We start from the raw sequence: 23,550 nt of genomic DNA, 5'->3' as shown, positions 1-23,550 counted from the left end.
ACAGGACCACTTACATAATCCACGTCTATAAGCCTTGTGTAGACTAAATGCTGACTAAGTCAGTTCATCAATGACTTTCTGAATATTTTTCATTTTTATTCACATATGGTAAAACGCATTTCAGTAACAAGCTGCATCCTCTGAGGCATTTTTTATAGTTTAATTATTCATATGTGCATACAAGGCTTGGATCATTTCTCCCCCCCTGCCCCCACCCCCTCCCTTACCACCAACTCCGCCCCCTCCGTCTCCCCCCCCAATACCCGGCAGAAACTATTTTGCCCTTATCTCTAATTTTGTTGAAGAGAGAGTATAAGCAATAATAGGAAGGAACAAGGGTTTTTGCTGGTTGAGATAGGGATAGCTATACAGGGAGTTGACTCACATTAATTTCCTGTGCGTGTGCGTTACCTTCTAGGTTAATTCTTTTTGATCTAACCTTTTCTCTAGTTCCTGGTCCCCTTTTCCTGTTGGCCTCTGAGGCATTTTTAAATAATTGCTCTCTCAAGGGTTTCATGCAAAGCAAAAAAGAAAGAAAGAAAGAAAGAAGTGTGTTGATTTGACACTTTAATAATCAATAATGAGGTTTAGGACTAAAAAGAAATCAATTGGCTGTACTTTTTATCTACACTGCCATTAACTTAATAACATGTGACATTTTTATTAACCTAAGAGTCTCACTTGTTTATTATTCTCCAGAATGACTGCTTTCTGATTACTGGTGATTTGTCCTCTATATTTACATGAGTAGGCACACTGTCTCACAGCGTTTCCTCACAAGTGAACTTAAGAATTTATCCTTTATGCTCCTTGTTGGAAAAAGTAAGACAAGAACTTAAAACCTACTAAAAGCATCTGAAGATGATAAATATCTCTTTATTCCTTGGCCAGTTCCTCGAGAGATTCTGAATTATTTCGTCTTTAACTACGTAATGCACACATTTCAGGTAGCTCTTGGTCCTGCACGCTCAGCAGTGCGTCCTGCACGGGCGGAGCCGGGTGAGCCGGTGGGTGCGCAGGCTGGCACAGGCTGCAGCGGGCGCATGGGTCGGCGGGGCAGAGCGCAGGCTGCTTGGAACCGCTGACTGATCGCGCCACCTGCACCGGAAGCAGTGATGCTAGGCAGCTCAGCGCTGAGGCCTGTGTCCCGCGAGCTGGGCTTGGCACTGCTAGCTAACATTGCAGCAGACCGAGCACCAAGAACACCAGGACATCAACCTGGAGAAGGCAGCGCCCACCCAGCAGCCGCGGACCCAGGCAGCTCTGGCGGTACTGAAGACTGGGAACGCGCGGGTCCCCCGCCGCTGCAGAGGCCAAGACGCGATGGGTTGCACCTCTGAAGGATTTTCCGGTAACTGATGAGCATGCGGCTACTGTTCATCCTTGTACAGCAAACAGTAAACAGCCTCCATTCACCATTCATCTGGATGAAGCAGAAGAACAGACTCAAAAGAGGCCGGCTGAATCTAACCCAACAGAGCTTGAGGATGTCCTAGCTTTTAATGCAGCTCTTGCTTTACCAGGAACAAGAAAACCCCTGGTACCTTTTGATTATCCTATGCATGGTAGTTTAGAGCCACCACAAACTATAATACGTCAATTGTATTAGAAGATGAAAAGCCAGTGAGTGTTAATGAAGTTCCAGACTACCATGAAGATATTCACACACACCTTGGGAAATGAAGATTAAATGTAAACCTAAAGTGGGTTCTGTGAAGAAGCAGCCAGACATCACTAACAGTTTGAGGGCTATCCTTATGGACTGGATGGTTGAAATGGGAGAAGAATATAAACTACAGAATGAGACCCTGCACTTGACTGTGAATTACGTTGATGGATTCCTCTCTTCAATGTCTGTGTTGAGAGGAAAGCTTCAGCTTGTGGGCACTGCTGCTATGCTGCTAGCTTCAAGTTTGAATTAATATACCCCCCAGAAGTAGCAGAGTTTGTGTACATTACAGATGACACCTATACTAAGAAACAAGTTCTAAGGATGGAGCATCTGGTTTTGAAAGTCTTTGCTTTTGACTTAGTTTCACCAACAGTAAGCCAGTTTCTTACCCAATACTTTCTGCATCAGCAGCCTGCAAACTGCAAAGTTGAAAGTTTAGCAATGTTTATGGGAGAATTAAATTTGATAGATGCTGACCCATACCTCAAATATTTACCATCATTTATTGCTGGAGTAGCCTTTCATTTAGTACTCTACACAGTCACAGGACAAAGTTGACCTGAATCATTAGTGAGAAAGACTGGATACACCTTGGAAAATCTTAAGCCTCTTCTGGTGGACCTTCACTAGACCTACCTCAAAGCACCACACCGTGCACAACCATCAATAGAAGTACAAAAATTCAACCCACCAGAGACACTAAGTGTTTAACAGTGAAAGACTGCCTGTTTTCTAAAATGTAAGTCATTCAAGTACATGATGTACAGTTTTTATCTTAGGTTTTAATTTCACAATCATTTCTGAATATTGTCCAAGTTACCGCCAAGGACAAATTATGGTATCTATCACTTTTTAATGGTTTTAATTTATCTTTTATACATGTATCTATCTTAGATATTTGGCTAATTTTAAGTAATTTTGCTAAAGTGTTATGATGCCAGCTGTCAGGATAATAAGAATAAATTGATTTGGAAATATTTGTTAAGTCAAATACTTGATGTAAAAATGACTTCAGGATGTCAGTTAGAAAGGCTAACTTGGTTTGTATACATTAGGGCGTGGGAACCCTTCCTCTTGAGAACAGACTCCAATTGTTTTCAGAACAGTGGAAAACCTGAGCCCTACTGTTTTTCAGCTCTTTGCATACATTGTAGCCACTTATGAAAGTAGTTTATGCAACAATGATTATAGATGAGTTGAGTTTTTGTGCAAATTAACAGACCAAAAAGTTCCCCAGAAGGTTTATTTAGAAGCATAATTTTTAAAAAAGGTTTACAAAAATTTCCTGTTTTAAAAGGAATTTTGAATAAAAAAATACCCATGGTCTTTTAGCATTAAATAAATATCCTTTTAATAGTACATACACAAATAAATAACCATGTTAGCTTTAATTAGTAGTTCTCTTCTTTTTTCTCTTTTTCACTTGATTTTTACTTGGTGCTTTCTTTTGTTTTGCACTGATGGTCTCCGTTCTGTGAATAAAGTAAATAAGCGTTCAAAAAAATATGTAATACAGTGAGGACTTGAGTTCAAACCCCAGTGCTGCTAAAATAATAAAATAAGTAACAGAATTTCAGTATTTAAGTGAACATAAAATAGACAGCAGTGTAAGACATTTTCATATATACAGTGTTAACTACTTGCTTTAGGAAATAACATCTGTTGAAAATACTTTTATTATAAAAATAACTATTTGAGATAAAATGGCTAATCAATTTATGATGCTATAATATTACAGGATAGCTTATGTTATTCTAGGTTAAAAATACAATGCAATATCAAAATAAGTACATTAATTTTATTAATATACTAATTCTGCAAGACAAAAAATATTGTTGAACTTATATAGAGCAAACAAATAATTCAGATTTTTTTTCTAATTGTGTAGCAAAGAAGTCTTAGATGGCGTACATACAATAATCAGAGGAATTTTTAAACTGATTTTCCTACCATTGTGCTTGGAATTCTGTTAACTTGATAGCTTCAGGTTTGGGTAAGTCAACACAATTTCATTTCCTTATGCTCAGCATGCTAACTGAATCTGTGTTTAGCTTACAAAGAGTAACTGAAAATTTGGCAAAGCAAAGATTCTGCAGCCATATTTGAATGTCTCATCTCACTTCATGGATCGTCCTTATCCCTGTTGACAAAGGTCAGTGTAGGTTCTGCAAGTGCATGGAAGTTACTAGTTTTCATAAGTTGTCATTTTAGTCATTGGATTCATTTCAAATCATAACACATATTTTCCACAATCAGCTTTAACGTTTCCTTATGTGAATCCTGAACTCCTATATTTTGTATAAAAAATACCTCCTAGGCAATTTGTTATTCATGGATTTGATCTTCATTTCCACCAAATTAAGTTGTTTTTAATTCCTGGGTATCTGGAACAGCTAGAATGTTCTTTTAGCCCTTTCCCTTACTCTATGTTTTCAGCTGGAAGGAGGTGGTGAATGATCTGTTCCTTCCTGGGATTCTGACTTTGGTAGCTTCTTCTTGGTAGTTCTTCTCTAAGGTACTGGGAGTGAACATGTAAAAATGGATTTTGCATTTGGCTCCAGGAAGCTTTTCAATATTCTTCATCCTCACTCACCACTGTAACCTAGTTATGCATCTGCTCACAATGTCTTTAAGCTAATGTCGAATATTGTAACATATCTTAGTTTTTCATGCTTTATGGGAAAATTCAGTATGATCTATGGGGAAGAATGTAGTAATCAGATTTATATTGTTAAAAACATTTCAGTAGCATATGTCTCACAGATCTTCAAATTCCATTCTTTTTGAGTTGCAATGGAGAAAAAGAACACCATCAGAGATGCTGGTTGAAGATGACTAACACTGTGATATTGACTATTTCAAACATTTGTTGAATAGCTGCCCTTCTAACCTTCTTCAGGGCTCATTTCAGAAAACTTACTCCCTCCAGGAACTGCCTCCTGCATATGTAAGAGAATTTGTTGGTGACAAAGAACTGTGTGCTCACTTCTGTTCCCACCTCCTCTCATTTTCTTCCCTTACACACTGTTACTTCACTGTTTCAGAAGGAGCCTTGAAACTCCTATTCATCCATTACAGAGACAGCTACACCCAAAATCATTGTTAGTCACACCATTTCATAAAGTAACTTTCATAATATGCATGTTCTGAGTCAGAAAATCTTCCCCACCTCTATTTGTCTTCATGTTGAAATCCTGGTCTGGGGTATAATGGAGTCCAGGGAAAGGTATCTTGACTGCTGTGAAATCAACTATCATGTATCCTCTCCATGCATTTGCTGCAAGAATACTGACTTTCTGGAGCAATTAGAGTATTATTATACATGATTTCTTTGTGAAATGTGCAAAAATCACCTATACAGCCTTGTTTATTTCTTCCAGTTTGTACTGTGACCAAAAGTATATTACATTATAGATGTATTAAGATATTTTAAATGTAAAAATGTATAATTTCTTGATGTGTGGAATGTACTTAAGCAGTAGATGCATAACTCAGAAAGTTCTTCTTTGACAAACTGACAAAGTCTAGATCAACTAGCAAATGTTGTATCCCAGTGAATCAAGATGAGGAAAAGGACACTGAAGTGGAAACATTTCTCCAAAGGTGTACATTTGTACTTGTTCAACTGGTGATACTCCTCATACCCCTAAAAATTTTAAAGTTCTTAGTATCAGCTCTTAAGATTTCCTTATTTATAACTGATTTTGAATGAGGATTTTTTCTTGTGGTTTTAGTTTGGGAGTAGTCATTCAGTTTAAAAATGTAGTGTGGTTTTTGAAAGCAAAGTAAGCTGGCATTGCAGTCAGCCCTCCTGGAGGTGGTGTCCAGCCTGGCACTGTGGCCAGGAAAGGCCTTATAAGTACCTTTGGGACAGAGTCACGACTTCTGCATTTCTCCACCAGAGTTTATAAACAGTGCATACAAGTACCCAATGCTACTGTTGCACATACAGACACAAGAAGGAGCTTTGTTATAATTGTATAAAATCACAAAGGTACACAAAACCCCCAAGGGAAAACTAAGTCATGAGGATTGTTGAAAGAATGAATTTAGGTGCCCTGTATGATTACAATTAAGATAAGGAATGCAGGTTTTGATAATATCTGTTGAATCAGAACCATATTTCATGCTGCACTAGGGTCCCATTTCTACCTTGTGAAAAATCAGCTTCCAAATTGATATAGCAGGCTTTTCGCTACAGAACAATAAAAACTAGATTTTGTTATTTCAATTTTGCTGGAAAGCAGGAAAAATGTGGACTTGTCTCAGAAATTCATAAAGTTTAGGTGTATGATTTGTGTTATTGTGGTGAAGATTTGGCTTAATATTAAGGTTTTAGTTTTGTGGTTCTGTTCTTACTTTTCTTGAATTTCAATTTTATGCTGAAAATGCTTTGCATCCATATGCTATTATTTAAGTGGATCATTAAGAATAATTAAATGAAATGTTTGATATCAATGCATAGTATTTAGAGGACCTTAAATCACTAAAGTGACTTTAATGACCACAAGCTTAAATAAAATATGTAACAGCAATGTGGTTATTTATTATTACATGTAATAATAAAATGAAATAAAATAAAATGAAAATTATTTTGTTATTCCTTACAAGGAATGAACAACTTACAGATTCAAAAGGATGATATGTGATGTCATTTTTAGATCAGAAGCAAATGTAGTACAACAGGCTTGTGGTCTGAGGAGGAGGATTTAGTGAACAATACTTTAGAAGAATATGAGATCTGTGAGATGAATATAAAATAAAAAGACTTAGAACAAACCTCCTAGGTTGATGGTAAGTTAAGAAGACACACAAGGCTAAGAACATACACAGATCAGAATTAGAGAACCTTTTTAGTATGTTCTCAATCTCAGGTTCCATCTCCTGCACCACACACAAGAAAAGAAAGAAAAAAGAAAAGCAAACTGACACTAAGGCCTTAAAAGTGATAAAAGAGACTGTAGTAGCTAGAAAAGAAGAAAATAAAATCATATCAAGAGAATAGTTCTTCAATGATTTCTCATATCTGAAAATTCTATAGATAAGTTAACTGAAATGAGAGTCAAAAAGTGTCTGTTTGGTTTAGTATTCAGGAAAGAGTCAGTGTGCATGAGCAGATTAACCCTGGGTTGTGGATTGAGGCAGAAGATGATGGCTGATCTAGGGAAATCAGTGTAGAAAACAAAGTGTGTGGAGTGAATGAAAGTTCCTGTTTGTTGGATTGCTGGATTGTGTTTTTACTTGGTATAAACATAAAAGGAAAAGGTGCCTGCCTTCCAGATCAGAATGTTAATGAACTTGGAAGCCATCAGTCCAGTTTTCACAAGAATAAAAAGCCGAGCAAACTAAAAATCAGCTTTTCATCTTTTGAAAGATCCATCAGAGAATGATGCTGCTTGGCAAAAAGGCTGACCTCAGAATTGAAGACACAGTGAGACACCAACAATCATGCTTATCAGAGTTGAATGCAGAAGCAAAACCTCTGCAGGAAGTACAATCAGGTTAAGAACACTTAAACCTTGTTTTATGAAATCATGAGTCTCAGGATGGGCAAATTTGAAAGTTAAAAAGTCCAAGAGGATCTATTTTTACCTACTTGTCATACTTATGCTTTTTTTGTTTTTACTTCTAAAAGCCCCATGATGAGGTTCTTACAGTAAAGATCATGAAAAATAACAAAAAGACCCTCTTCACTCTAGCAGAGGGAAGAAACATATAGCTATTTTGGAATCCAGACACAGCATTTTCTTCATGTTCTTAACAATATCTGACTGTAAAGGAAATCATTTTACTACAGTCTAATCCACTGGAGTTTTATCACAACCTAACTAACTTAAAGCAAGGGAAGTGCTCAATTATAGCACCTCTAGACATCCTTCCTCCCAGAAGTCAGGGTGTCAAGGTTGTGTTAGCAACACTGTGGACATAACAGCTCAGACTGTGTTCTCTTTTTTTCTTGTTTATTCATATGGGCATACATTGTTTGGGTCATTTCTAGCCCCTACGCCTAGTCCCCTCCCTCTCTCCTTCACCCACCCTTGCTTTCAGGCAGAATCTGTTCTGCCCTTATTTCTAATTATGTTGAAGAGAGAGTATAAACAATAATAAGAAAGACAAAGCATTTTTACTACTTGAGATAAGGATAGCTATACAGGGAGAGTCCCAGCATTGCTTCCATGAATAAATGTGTTACAATCTAAGTTGATTCATCTCTAACTGACCTTTTCTCTAGATCTTGATCCCCTTCTCACATTGACCTCTGTAGATTTAAAGTTTCTGTATTAGATCCTCTGCAGTGAGGACCTCAAATACTATCATGTTTTTTGGGTTTCTTACCAATCCCCATATTTCCCTTGTGTGCTCTCACCTTATCATGTGACCCAAGTCCATCCACATTGCTTCATTTGCCCTAGATCTAAAGTCCACATAGGAGGGAGAACATACGATTTTTGGTCTTCTGAGCCTGGCTGACCTCGCTCAGAATGATGTTCTCCAGCTCCATCCATTTCCTTCAAAATGATAAGATTTCATTCTTCTTCATGGCTGAGTAGAATTCCATTGTATATAAATACCTCATTTTCTTAATGCATTCGTCAGTAGTGGGGTATCTTGGCTGTTTCCATAACTTGGATATTGTGAATAGCGCTGCAATAAACATGGGTGTGCAGGCACCTCTGGAGTAACCTGTGTTGCATTCCTTTGGGTATATCCCGAAGAGTGGGATTGCTGGATCATATGGCAGGTCTATGTTTAGATTTTTAAGAAGTCTCCAAATTTTTTTCCAGAGTGGTTGCACCAGCTTGCATTCCCACCAGCAATGTAAAAGGGTTCCTTTTTTCTCACATCCTCACCAACACCTGTTGTTGGTGGTGTTTTTGATGATGGCTATTCTGAAAGGGTGAGATGGAATCTTAGAGTGGTTTTGATTTGCATTTCCTTTATGGCTAGAGATGGTGAGCATTTTCCATGTGTTTTTTGGCCATTTGAATTTCTTCATTTGAGAAAGTTCTGTTTAGTTCACTTGCCCATTTCCTTATTGGTTCATTAATTTTGGGAGAATTTAGTTTTTTAAGTTCCCTATATATTCTGGATATCAGTCCTTTCTCTGATGTGTAGCTGGTGAATATTTTCTCCCACTCTGTGGGTGTTCTCTTCAGTTTACAGACCATTTCTTTTGTTGAGCAGAAGCTTTTTAGTTTTATGAAGTCTCATTTATCTATGCTATCTCTTAGTTGCTGAGCTGCTGGGGTTCCATTGAGAAAGTCCTTGCCTATAGCTATTAGTTCCAGAGTATTTTCCACTCTTTCTTATACCAACTTTAGAGTTTGGGATTTAATATTAAGATCCTTGATCTATTTTGAGTTGATACTAGTAAAGGGTGATAAACATGGGTCTAGTTTCAGTTTTTTACAGACAGATAACTACTTTTTCCAACAACATTTGTTGAAGAGGCTGTCTTTTCTCCATCATATGTTTTTGGCACCTTTGTCAAAAATAAGGTGGGCATAGTAGTGTGGGTTCATATCCGGGTCCTCTATTCTGTTCACTGGTCTTCATGTGTGTTTTTGTACCAGTACCATGCTGTTTTTATTGCTATTGCTTTGTAATATAGTTTGAAGTCAGATATTGTGATACCACCAACATTGTTCTTTTTGCTAGTATTGCTTTGGCTATTCGTGGTCTCTTGTGTTTCCAAACAAATTGTAGGGTAGATTTTTCAGTCTTTGTGATGAATGTCATTGGGATTTTGATGGGAATTGCAATAAACATGTAGATTGCTTTTGGTAGTATAGGCATTTTTGCTATGTTGATTCTACCAATCCATGAGCATAGGAGATCTCTTCACCTTCTATAGTCTTCCTCAATCTCTTTCTTCAGGAGTGTGTAGTTCTCCTAGTAGAGGTAATTCACATTCCTTGTTAAGTTAGTCCTAGGTAATTGATTTTTTTGAGGTTATTGTAAATGGAATTTTGTTCATATATTCTTTCTCAGTTTGTTTGTTATTGGTGTATAGAAAAGCTAAAGATTTTGTAAGTTGATTTTGTATCCTGTCACCCAGCTGTAGCTGTGGATGGTGTCTAGAAGTTTTTGGGTAAGAGTTTTTTGGGTCTTTAAGGTATAGGATCCTATCATCTGCAAATAGAGATATTTTAACAATTTTTAAAACCTATTTGTATACCTTTTATTTCTTCTTCTTGCCTAATTGCTCTGGCTGGGAATTTCAGCATTGTTAGAGCCAGCAGTGGGGCCATGCCTGTGTGATTTGGCATTTGGCCTTGTGAGAAAGCTAAAAATAAAAAAGGGGAATTGTTGAAACCATCTGGGGAACCTTGAGCCCTGTTGTTTTTCTGGATATCTACTCCTGAGACCTTTGCCTCAGTTCCTTGGAGCTTTCTCACAAGGCCAAATGCCAAACCACACAGGCACGGTTCCACTGGTGGCTCCAACTCAGTACTATGTTGAATAGGAGCAGGAATAGTGGGCACCATTGTCTCATTCCTGATTTTAGGGGAAATGGTTTCAGTTTTTCACGATTAAGTATGATGTGGGCTGTAGGTTTGTTATATATGGCTTTATAATGTTGAGGTACTTTCTTTCTATTCCTAGCTTTCTTAGAGCTTTTATCATGAAGTCATGTTGGATCTTGTCGAAGGTTATTTTCTGCATCTATTGAGATGATCAAGTGGTTTTTGTCTTTGCTTCTATTAATGTGCTGAATTACATTTATTGACTTGTGTATGTTGAACCACCCCTGCATCCCTGGGATGAAGCCTACTTGGTCATGGTGGATGAGCTTTCTGATGTGCTGTTGAATTCAGTTTGCCATTATTCTATTGAGTATTTTTGCATCAATATTCATTAAGGAGATTGGCCTGTAGTTCTCCTTTTTGGAGGTTTCTTTGCCTGGTTTTGGGATGAGTGTCCTACTGTCTTCATAGAATGAGTTAGATAGCTTTCCTTCTAGAAGCAACCCTGTGTTTCCTTTCTTGATCCTGTCCTTTTTTATAACTGGATTTTCTCCTTTCTGAATAAAATTCACTGGTTATGATAGATCTCAATTTAGAAGATGTCATTAGAAAATAAGGAACTTGCTAATTGTATATGCTTTTGCTTCAAATATTAAATAGAATTATTTATTACACATTTAATTTTGGACACTGGGTAACATATTTAAAATTTTGGTCCAGAATACAGTAAAATGCACTTGTATTCACAATTTTGGAGTGTAATTCCAACCCAGTCTTTCTGGGCTTCACTTTTTTCATTTAAAAATGTGTAAGGGTGGCAGTTGGATAAAAACACTCATTGAAAGTTTTAATCTAATATATGCATATTTATAAAATTCTATTTAGACAGTCAACTGGAGGTACTAACTGAGAAAAACAAAGAACTTGAAATTGCTCAGGATTGCAACACTGCCATTCAGGTAAAATTTATTCCTGTAAATAAAGCTAATTGTAAATATGACACTGTCTATTCTGATTGGGTTTGGTGAATGGGAAGATGAAGAAGTCCTATTAGGAAGAACTACCAAAAGATGCATATATACAGGTTTGTATATACAGTTTTCCTGATTGGATCATTGCATGCTTTATTGATAGGTTGGACATTCTTTTTACTCAGTAGAAATTATCTGTTGATTGTCTGATATAATTCAGGCATTAGTCCAAGTGTTTTGATGCAATCAAAGCAATGGGTGAATTCACATTGGTGACAGTTTCCTTCAAGCAGTGATGTAAGAAGGAGTGGTTGCAAGTGAACAATTGGTTAATAAAGTGGTCATGCCCACTGATTTATTAACCAGACAGACTGTTGCTACTACATTTTGTAAAGATGCATTGGATTTGGGGCAGAAACATAATTTTTTCAAATCTCTGAGATAAAAAATTCTGCCTCCAGAATCTGAAAAACAAAAAAGCCCTATATGGCATAGAAATAATGTTGCAAAAAGTGTGAAATACTTAAGAAAACTCAAACATTTTGCTGAAAACTGTAAATGGAGTTACAGCATGCTGCTGGATGGGAAGGTTTTTCCAAGTTAATATACATTCATTTCATGCATTTTGACTCTTACATCTGAATGAGATATGTTGAAATGTGGTAATGTAGCTCTGAAGGTGACTGGGAAGAAAATATGTGGAAATAATTTGATTAATTCTAAAAAAGTTATATCAGTTTGAAAGTACTTGCCTAGACATAATTAAATATTTTTTAAAGTGATAGGTATCAAAACATAATATTGGTATAAGTATCAATATAGAGAACTATAGAACAGAGAGTCCAGAAATAAAACTCAAAGCAAGATCTTAAACTTTTAGGGAGGCGGGCTGTCACAAAATCTTCATAAATCCACTTAAAAAAAGAGAAAAATGTGGGTCTACAGCTCATAAAGCATTGTGAACATACAAAAAATTTTACAGAACAAAAAATTATGAAGGATGTAGAAAGTAATATATTTGACTGCCTTGTAATCAGCTTTCTGTTACTGTGACAAAATACCCAACACAATCAGCTTAAAAAGAAGAAAAGTTTATTTTGATTCACAGTTGGAAGCTTCAGTTGATGGCTAATTTGCTCTGTTGGTTTAGGCCTGTGGTGAGCAAAACATCATAGCAGGGAGTATATGATCTCACCTTATGGTTAGGATGCAAAAAAGAAGCACATGGACTGTGTGTGTGAAAACATTAAAAAAGCTTTTAAGGAGTAAGTTTAATCAAAGGGAGAAAATGTTTCTACACTGAAATTATATACAGCATTGATGGAAGAAATTTGAGAGAACAGAAATACATGGAAAGCTATCCCATGCTCACATATCAGAAGAATAATGTTCATCACACAAAGCAATATACAGATTCAGTACAATTCTTAACAAAATTCCTATGACATTCTTAACAGAGAAGAAATAATCCTGAAATCTGTATGCAACCACAAAAAAATCATGAATAGGCAAAGCAATATTAAGAAAGAAAGTTGGAAGTTACACACTTCCTGACTTAAAACTATATGAGAACTGAGCCTGGTGGCACACACCTGTAATCCCAGTGCTTGGGAAGTGGAGGATTGCAAGTTAGAGTCCAGCCTGGGTTGCATAACAAGACACTGTCTCAGAAAAACAAACAATAATACTACAAAGATATATAAATAGTACCTGAATGAAAACAGAAACATACACCAGTAAAATAGAATGGAGATTCCTGAAAGAAATCTAAACATATACTGTCCACTAATTTTTTACTAGGGTACTAAGAGGACACAATATGGAAAGTATTGTTCCAGGAAATGGTATTTGAGAAACTGAATTTCCACATTCAAAAGAATAAAGGTCAATTCTTATCTTACATCATACACAGTCAATCCAAAATTGATGAAAGACCTAAATGTGAGACCTGAAACCATAAAACTAGGAGACAACATAGGGAAAAGCTCTGTTATGTTGACCTCAGCAATGATCTTTCTGTAAAATCACACCAGCAGTTCAAACTCCAAAATGAAAAATAAATGGGACTACAATAAACTACAAAGCTGTGTAGAGCAAAGGGAATTAACAAAACAAAACAGCATCTACCAAGACTGAGGGAAAAAATATTTCCAAGACATGTATCTGCTAAGGGATTAATGTCCCAAATTTATAAAGAGTTTAAAGAGTTCTGTAAACTCAGTAGCAGAAAACAACCTGTTTTAAAAATGGACAAAGGACTTAAATAGCCCTTCCTCCAAAGAAGACATGAAAATGGCTACAGGTATGAAATGGTGCTCAAAACTTGTTCAAGGGGAAATAAAAATAAAAGCCACCATGAGATACTACCTCTGCTCCTCAAATCATTATGGTGGCTATTATCAAAGATAGGCATTGATAAATGGTGGCAAGGATGCCAAGGAAAGGGAACTCTGGTACACTGTTGATTAAAATCTAAATTCATGTAACCATTGATGGAAAATAATATGGAAGTTCATAAAAAGAGAACTGCCATATGACTCAGCAATCCGTTTTCTGTGTACAGTATTCAAAAGGGATGAAGTCACCTTGCAAAGAGAGCTACACTCTGCACTCCCATGTTCATTGATGCCCTTTTCAAATTAGCCAAGATATCAAAACAATGTTGTTTGAGAAATGCATAAAGAAAATTGAGTGTGGTGTGTGGGTGTGCATGTGCGTGTGAGTGTGCGTGCATGTGCGCCTGTGTGTGCATGTGTGTGTGGGGGGTGTGCGTGTGCATATGAGTGTGTGTCAGTGTGTGTGCATGTGTGTGTATGTGTGTGGTGTGCATGTGTGCGCTTGTGTGTGTGTGGTGTGCACGCACGTGCATGTGCATGTGCATATGTGGTGTGCGTGTGCGTATGAGTGTGTGCATGTGTGTTCATGCATGTGCATGTACATTTGTATGTGTGTGCGTGTGTGTGCATGTGTGTGTACGTGTGTGGTGTGTGTATCTGTGCATGTGTGCGCTTGTGTGTGTGCATATGTGTGTGGTGTGCGTGTGCATTTGTGCGTGCATGTGTGTGCATGTGTGCATTGTGTGCGTGTGTGCATGTGTGTGCGTGTATGTGTGCGTTTGTGTACATGTGTATGTGTGTGCGTTTGTGTGTGCATGTGTGTGCTTGCGTGTGTGTACGTATGTGTATGTGTGCGTGCGTGTTTGGTGTCCATGTGTGTGTGCGTGTGTGGTGGGTGCCCGTGTGAAAGCATGTGGTGTGTATGTGTATGTGTGCGGTGTGCGTGTGTGCATGTGTATGTGTGCGTGTGTGTGTGTGTTTGGTGTCCGTGTGTATGTGCACATGTGTGTGTGTGGTTTGCGTGTGTGTGCATGTGTGGGTGTGGCGTGTGCATGCGCATGTTTGTGCATGCCTGTGCATGTGTGTGCGTGTGTGCATGTGTGTGTGTGCGTGTGTTACAATGTAATACTCTGTTTCTGAAAAGATCTTGCATGATCCACAGCGTGGAAGGTCCTGGATAATATTACACTGAGTGAAATAAGCCACAGACAAAGGAAAATATTACACGATTCTATCTGCAGGTGAAATTTCTAAAACAATTGAAGTAAGATAGCTGAAATGTGCAGAGATATAGAATAAAACTGTTTGGTGGTACACAGGATGTAGGTTAAAGGGGATAAGAAGCAAATGTAGGATGATATCTGAAAATTAAACATACAATGTGAGGATAATAGTAAAAGTTGTATTGTGCTGAGATTTTTGTGAAATAGGTTATAGAAATGATTGAGAGGATTTATTAGTTTGCTTAACTATCATATGTGTATGTATCCCATATTATTTTGTCCACCTCAAATATACACAATAAAACATTAAGAGTTCTGAGCATAAAAATATTTTAAAAACTTACAATGGGAATGAATGTTAAACTCAATCCAATAGAAATTTAAAATGCAAATAAACCACTAAGAAGTGTTTGCATCCTTAATACTTGACTACTTTCAAATTACAAAGAAGTCATTCAGGGAGAAATACCAAAGGAAATGTGCTGTATAAATTACCAATAGTAATAAGAAATGTTTCTCTATTTGTAACAGAAAATTGCAGATTAAAACAACAGCACGTTCATTATTTTTTGCCTGTCTCCCCATGTTAGCACTTGATCCCCACCCCTGCCCCCACCCCCCAGCCCCGCACCTTCTCTTTTCCCCTTCAGTTTAAATAATCAGCTTTTTAAAAAGTGGATTGAGATCAGTACTTAAAATAGAAAAACTTAGCCACTGTCTTACTGCAAGGCAATTTGACAAAATAGCTTTAAGAAATTCCATTTCTATGGCTCTTTCTTGAAAAACATTTGAACTAAAGTACAAGTGCAAATGCAGTGGTAGTTCTTTCTTTAAGAGAATTTTGTGTATTTTTTTTTTTGGGTAGTACTGGGATTTGAACACAGTGCCTACCACTTGAGTCATGCCCAAACCCTTTTTGCTGTAGTTATTTTTCACCTAGGGTCTTACAGGTTTGCCAGGTGCCAGCCTCAATCCACAATCCACCTACCTCTGCCTCCCACATAGCTGTGATTACATTGTGTATCACCGCACCTGGCTAGTTCTTTGAGGAAGGTCTACCTAACTTTTTTGCCCAGGGTGGCCTTGAACCAAAGTCCTCCTATCTCCAAATAGATGGAATTACTTGCATGAGTCAACACTGCAGTGATTTTTTCTTAGAACTACTTTATGAAGGCAAACAAATTAGAAGTATATTAAATACTGTCTAAAAGCTTGTTTAAGCTGGGCACTTGTGTCTCACATCTGTAATCCTAACTACTCAGGGGGCAGAGATTAGGAGAATCACGGTTTGAAGCTAGCCTAGGCAAATTGTTTGCAAGACCCTATTTTGAAAAAAACCCTTCACAAAAATGGGCTGGTGAAGTGGCTCAACATGTAGGCCCTAAACCCCAGTACTGCCCCCCTCTCCAAAAAAGAAAGTAAAAAGCATGTTTGAAAAATTAGGACACTTCCACTTGATAAAAAGTGACATGAGGAAAGTATGAGCCTAGGAATAATGTTTTAAAATAAAAAATAAGAATACAAGGGGGGATTATGAATAATTTTGAAAAACTTTTTGACATAAGATGTAAGGGAAAGAGTACAGTTGAAATTGCAGCTGATAATAAGTGAAGTGACAATTCCAGGTTCAAGTTCCTATATTGATTGCTCAACTTTAATTTATTTCTCATTTGTATGACAGAGCCAATTGACAAGAACAAGGGAAGAATTAGAAGCTGAAAAAAGAGACTCAGAATGAATGAGAGATTGTTTCAAGTACTTGAGTATTCAACAGGTATGAAGAAATTGTTAGCCTTTAACTACAAAGTTTCTTTGCTGGCTACTAGAAGTTAACCCCCAGGCTATTTTTTTTGTTGTTTATTTATACTTTTATTCATATGTGCATACATTGTTTGGGCCATTTCTCCAGTCTATTTCTAATGCTGATCTTTCTTTGTTATGTTTTGCCAATATAGTCAGATGAGAAACCAAGCAACACTCGGAGGAGTGGAGAACTCAGATTTTATTTTTTATGCCAGTGGGCTCAGACGTGTACCTGTGTCTGAGCACTAAGCTAAGGATTTACAGGATACTTAAAAGGCAGTGCAGGGCATCAGGTTACAAGGAATGTGCTCTCCCATCAATTAGGGGCTAGTAGTGGATTAGAGACCCAAGGTTTAGATAAGAACAGCAGGGGAGTCCTACTTTGGAAAGTTTATTTACAAGTGGAGAAAAAGGAATGTGGGAATGAGTGTTTATCTCTGTATGGTGCCCTTTACCTCGATCCTGAACTTTTTGCATGACTCTAATGGGCTCTGTCTGAGGTTACAGCTTTTAATTGACAGCTTACCATGTTTTATGACCCCATTTCAAGGCTATCTTCCTCTTCAGTTATATATCAGTGTAAAAGAGTTTAGAGTAATGGTCTTGCTGTTTCTCCTTCTTTAAACTATTATCAAAGGTTTGAAGAAGTATCTAGAAAGTGCAGAAATGAAAAACATCTCAAAGTAATAGTAATATGACCATGATTTACAAGCAGAAATCTTTACTACACTGCTATTTATTATAGCCCCAGCTCCTGTTCTTCATTTTATGCAGTCATTGTTGTTATCAATAAGCATTGAATGTTAGAACCTAAAAGGAAAACCAGTATTTAAAAATAGATGGAAGAGAATATAGGGTATGTAAACATAGAAAAATCAGGGTATAAAATATAGCCACTGTACTTAAGCAAATATAACTCCTAGCAGTATTATGTTCCCTTTGGTAAAAGAATTATTTTCATTAAAACATGAATGCTAAGGAATAAAAAAATTTTTAAAATATACACTTTGATTATTTTGAGTTAGCCATTGCTTTGTACTTTAAAGAATTATTTGTCAAATTTAGCTTTTGGTATGTAGCTTGAAAGTTAAGGTTAATGTTGAATATTTACCCTAAATAATGTACTTAAAATAGGTGGTACAATTAATGCATCTGGTTAGATGTACAAATTTTGGTTCTTTGTAATCTGTTGGTTAAAATAATATTTCTAATTATGACAGAAACCTTAAGGGATTGAAAACTGCTAACTTTGTATTAAAAGTTTGTATTTCTAGAGGGTTTTTTTGATGTTTATGCTCTGAGTGTTAACTAGTCATTTTCTTTCGAATTCTCATTTGACCTCTGTTAGAGGATGTTAAACGTCTAAATGAAAACTTAAAGAAAGCACTGCAACAAAAACTTCAGCTAACATTGGATGAACTTCAAAGCTTCTGATGTTTTTGGAAAGGCAAGTAATAAGTAATTTCTAATGCAGAAAGGACTCTGTTCAAAATTCATCTAGATTAAAATTTAAATGTAAAGGAATTAAACATTTGAACAATTTGAAGTATCTTATTTGAAATTTGTTGTGGTTCTTTATGTTTTCTGCAAGCTAAGAATCTATGTAAGTATTTCTGTTCTAAAATAAAATTCTGCATGTTCCCTCAGCCATAAATGAAAGTCTTTTGACTAACTATATGTAAATGTTATTTTCTCAAATTTCTTTAGTATCGAGAAAAATGCTTGGAACAAGAAAAGGAATTGCTACATGGTCAGAATACATGGCTGAATACAGAGTTAAAAACCAAACCAGATGAACTTCTGGCTCTTGGAAGAGAAAAAGGAAATGAGATTCTAGAGCTTAGGTGTAATCTTGAAAACAAAAAAGAAGAGGTAAGATAGTATATCTTTCTTCATGTTGGATACAACTTACATTCTTGTGTCAAATTATTAAACATGTGGTGTGCATAATTAGTCATATTCTTAGACTATTGGCCAAGTGTGGAGAAAATAACTCATTAATTTTGGTCTAGAAAAATGACTAATTGGATTTAAAGGATTTATAGTATTTTTTAAAGACTCTTGATAGCTAACGTTTTACCTTATTTTCCAATGATCCATGTTTAAGAAGTGGTCCTAAGTTTTTGTGAATTAAATCCAAACATGTTCCATGAGCTGTGATTGTTACATTCATTTTTAAAGTATGCACACATTTTGTAAATCACCTTTGTAAACTCACCCTTTGTGAGTGGGGTAGGCTATTTTGCTTTTGATTGGTGTTATAAACCTTCTGCCAAATTAATTTCAGTTAATATAATATTTTCCCCTCCCCCATTTACAGGCATGCATCACTACAACTGATTGATGTCATGTTATAATCAGTCTGTAATACCATAAAACAACCAGAATACTTCCAAGTGTGCATAGTCTAAAGAGAATCAGAAATCACAATATATGCTATATATAAAATATTGTATAAAAATTGAGTATAGGTTAATTTTAATATAATTTAATTATTTTAACTTAAAATCTCAATATTATCCTGCAAGTAATACATTTTTATAATGAAAATTCAATTTTGGTATTTTCATCTTTTATCTCTTACTTACTTTACAAAATAAATTGAAAAATCTATCTTTTTTTTTTTAGTTTTTTGAGGGTTTTATTATAAATCGATGTTTGAGTTTATCAAATAATCTTTTTTTTTCTGTTTTCTCTTATGCTTTAAATTTCATCAAATCACTTGTTTACAGGGATTTTTACTGACTGCCTTTATTATTGTTTTTTTTTTTTTTCATTTTTCTTTTATTATTCATATGTGCATACAAGGCTTGGTTCATTTCTCCCCCCTGCCCCCACCCCCTCCCTTACCACCCACTCCAACCCCTCCCTCTCTCCCCCGCCTCAATACCCAGCAGAAACTCTTTTGTCTGTACTGGGGTTTAAACTCAGGGCCTCACACTCATGGCCTCATGTGAAGCCTGTTAGGTAGATACTCAGCCACTTGTATCAGCCCTGTTTTGTATCGGGATTTTCCAAGATAAGGTCTTGTGAACTATTTGCTTCAGGCTAGCTTTGAACCATGATCCTCCCCATCTCTGCTTCTGGAGTAGCTTGGATTATAGGAGTGAGCCATCAGCACCTGGCAGATTTTTCATTTTAACATTTGATAAGCATTCTAAAGTTAGTTTGAACTAAATTTACTAGTATTTGCTAGTGTGCTAGATTTGCTAGTATGTACTGTAGTTTGTGTTGATTAGGATATTTTCTTTTTAGGCCAAAGAAGAACAGGCCAGTATGGAAGAAAAATTCCACAATGAATTAAATGCAAACATAAAGCTCTCTATTATATACAAGGTAAATATTCCACCACACATGTCAATATCTGAGTATTGGATGACTGGACAGTGGGTAACTTTTTATGATTAACTTTTAGAGTGCTGCTGCTGACTCAGAGGCAAAGAGTAGTGAACAACCCAGGCAGTGCATGATCTACACAAACTTCTGAAAGAAGCTGGAGAAGGTATGTGGCTTTAGTTATGGATAGGTGGTGCATTTTTCTTTGCTTTAGATAGATTGTTAGATTTAGAAGACAGTATTAGGGACAAAATTTAGTATAGAAGAAAGATCTTTAGATAAAGAAACTTAGAGTTACATTTTAAAGCAAATGGTGTATTGAAAAAACTTGACATCAGGTTTCTTTCCCCTTTTATAACCATTTGCGTACTGTCTTACTGAATAAGTTAGCCTCCCTTTTTAAGTTCAAGTAGCATTTGGTAAAGTTTTTTGTTGCCTTAAATTCTTGCTTTTTTAAAGTGGAAGATATTCACAGTTAGATGTCTCTAGGTATCTTCAGGAGCCCAAAGAATATCAAAATCAAGCGTGATCAAGTCCCTTATATAAAATGGCATAGAACTTACATAAAAGCTACACAAATCCTCTCAATTACTTTAAATAATCTTTAGATGATTTACAAAAGCAAATACAGTCTAAATAGTTGTTATGCTGTATGATTTAGGGAATAATGGTAAAGATAATCTGTACATGATCAGTACAGACAGAATTTTTTTCTGAGTACTGTTGATCTGGCTGATTGAAACACAACATGGAATATAAGGAAATGGAGGGCCAATAGTCTTTTGCACTCACTTCTTATATTCTAGATTCAAGATCAAAATTGAAACCAAAGGTATTCCTAGAGCCACTTTTCTATCATTTGAATTCCCTTGATTTCCTGTGGATAAGAGATATCAAAGGAGAAACAAACTCACTAGGCCAAGACATTTCAGGGATTATAAGTAAACAAAGGCTTTTGGTAAATAATAACCATTGGGTGCAGAATTTCATGTGTGTAGAGGGGGGAAAATGACTGTTCTGTTACAGTTTTGTAAAATGCAAGGTTGTAATTACATGTTTGGATATTCTGCTTCTTAAAATGTTTTTAGCCAACAAAGCAAGATCATCTTTTGGAGGTGGAGGAATCTAAAGATCAAATGGAAAAAGAAATGCTTAAGAAAATAGGAAAATTGTAAAAGAAATTAGAGAACACAAATGACCTGCTTTCTGCAACAAAACATAAAGGTATGACTAGTAGGTGTTTGTTAATTCCTTGAAATACTAGAACTTGTCTACATAGTGTTCCTCTTTCAAGGTGTGATACAGAAAATTAAATTAAGTAATATCATTTGAATTTATTGTTATTTTACAATTAATGCCATATCTGTATCTTTACTGAACCATAGTATATAAGTACCATTTGATCACACATAATTGTGTGTCAGCTCCCAAGAAGTGTTAACTGTAATTATTGTGTGCTTTTTAGAATTAGGTCTTATGACATGAGTTTGTGTTGCAATACCTTAAATTATTTTCATAAGAATATGTAATATACAGTTCGTGTCACTTACCCTTTACTTGTCACTGAAAAATTTTCAGTGGCTTTTAGGCTTGAAATTTTAAAAAAATATGCTAAATTTGTGTATGTTGCCCCAGGGGCTATATTGTTTGAGGAGGAACTTGCAGCTATGTCTCCACTGTGGCAGCCATAGCTAAGATAGTGAAACCGGGCATGATATTAACTGAGGTAAGAATGGCATTAAATCTTGTTAAATTACCTTTTTCTTCTTAGAAAATGTTCAGATCTCTCTGAAACTCAATTCTTCCCCCCCCAAAAAAACCCTTCTTTTAGATCATCTGAAGATTAGTCTAAGAAAGTTCTAGTTCTGGGAGTCATACAGCAAACTTTTCCTTTTCGTGTAAGTGCTGAGGAATATTTTTTGTGAAACCAGATACACTACAAACTTCTGTTGTTATACTTCAATTTGAAATGCCCCTTCTTGTACTTCTAGCTGTGTAATGCTTATGTGGAAACTCAGGATCAGTTGTTCTTGGAAAAACTAGAGAACAAAAGAATTAAGAGGTATCTAGATGAAATAGTGAAAGAAGTTGAAACAAAAGCACTGATTTTTGAAATGCCAGCGTGAAGAGTGTGAACGTGCACAGAAGGCTGTGGCAAGTTTCTCTGTTAAGCTTGAACAAGCCATGAGGGTTGGTTCCATTCCTCAATTTTCGCTTTGGGGGAGGAAAAAACAAATGAAAAAGAAAGCTAAATATCTTTTCCAATGATGTGACAGTTACACTTTTTGAAGATTTACAGCATGTTAAAACACCCCAATCACAAACTGTTGTGCTTTTATTCAGCACAATTATGAGAGCCTTTCATATTCTTTAAGGCATTTGATAATGTTTTCTTCATGATTTTCTTGTGGAGGATAATTGCCAAATATCTTTGGACCACTCTTCAAATCTCTTTGTAATCGAATTTTCCTAAATTTAGCATAATCCTTCTTTCTCAGATGGTTGTGATAGCCTCTCTAGAAATGATAATATTTTTTGACCATAAGTCAGAACTATTTTGATGCCATCTCACAACTTGGCATATCTTAATATACATTGTGTCACTGTTCCTTTGCATTATTAAAAATATCAAGGAAGTTGATCACGAGCCTTTACTTGAAGATTAAACTGTAAATGTTTTGATCTTAGGGTTCAATTATTAATATGAGGGAAGTTTCTGCAATTTATTTATTTTTTTACCCTTTATAATAACCTTTAAAAAAATTTTTTTTATTATTCATATGTGCATACAAGGCTTGGGTCATTTCTCCCCCCTGCCCCCACCCCCTCCCTTACCACCCATTCCACCCCCTCCCTCTCCCCCACACCCCCTCAATACCCAGCAGAAACTATTTTGCCCTTATCTCTAATTTTGTTGAAGAGAGAGTATAGGCAATAATAGGAAGAAACAAGGGTTTTTGCTGGTTGAGATAAGGATAGCTATACAGGGCATTGACTCACATTGATTTCCTGTGCGTGTGTGTTACCTTCTAGGTTAATTCTTTTTGATCTAACCTTTTCTCTAGTTCCTGGTCCCCTTTTCCTATTGGCCTCAGTTGCTTTTAAGGTGTCTGCTTTAGTTTCTCTGCGTTAAGGGAAACAAATGCTAGCTAGTTTTTTAGGTGTCTTTCCTATCCTCACCCCTCCCTTGTGTGCTCTGTAATTGAGGACATTAATCTAAATTAATGCATATCTGCTATTCTAAACTGATACACTCAGATTTTTAAGTATCTTTCTGTTAAGAATGAGGATTTTGCCTGGAGCTTATTATTGAGCAGGGTGGGTAGTGAGGTAGAAAGACTTAAGAATTAAAATAACAACTGTTTATTACAGAAAAAAACCTATTTATGTTCCTTCTTTCGTAATATACAATGTGGTTACAGAAATTCTTTTAGTATTTTTTCAAAACTGCTGGAGAATTTAAAGATAATTCCTGTATGTTTTTTATAGCTGAATTTTCTGTCCATAACATGTACCATGTACCCTTTAGTCTAAATCCTATTATGTTCATTTATAAGGTTTTAATGTTTCTGTTACCAAATTGTTTCAACTTCATCATTTTAATTAGTGCTGTTTTGGACTTAATAGAGTTGCATCATTTCTAATTTCATGGAGGCCTGTCTACTTCATTTTGTCACATACTTGTTCCTTCTGAAACTGGTTTATGCATAACTTTAAGGAAGTATGCTCAGAGGTACTTGA

At 36.1% G+C, this 23,550-nt stretch overlaps 1 long non-coding RNA gene and 2 pseudogenes across 1 annotated transcript in view; all 3 read left to right on the top strand.

Moving 5' to 3' along the window:
- LOC141416841 (uncharacterized) overlaps window positions 1–23,550 on the top strand; it is a 451,556-nt gene that overhangs the window by 272,627 nt on the left and 155,379 nt on the right. The window lies entirely within an intron of this gene.
- LOC141416507 (cyclin-A2 pseudogene) lies at window positions 1,116–2,383 on the top strand (annotated as a pseudogene).
- The window catches only part of LOC141416506 (nucleoprotein TPR-like), a 33,871-nt pseudogene continuing 17,379 nt past the window's right edge, over window positions 7,059–23,550 (top strand).

Source organism: Castor canadensis, chromosome 14, assembly GCF_047511655.1.
Source record: "Castor canadensis chromosome 14, mCasCan1.hap1v2, whole genome shotgun sequence".
Taxonomy (NCBI): domain Eukaryota; kingdom Metazoa; phylum Chordata; class Mammalia; order Rodentia; family Castoridae; genus Castor; species Castor canadensis.
Note: the sequence above shows the minus strand (reverse complement) of the source record. Positions and strands in the feature narration are given on the sequence as shown.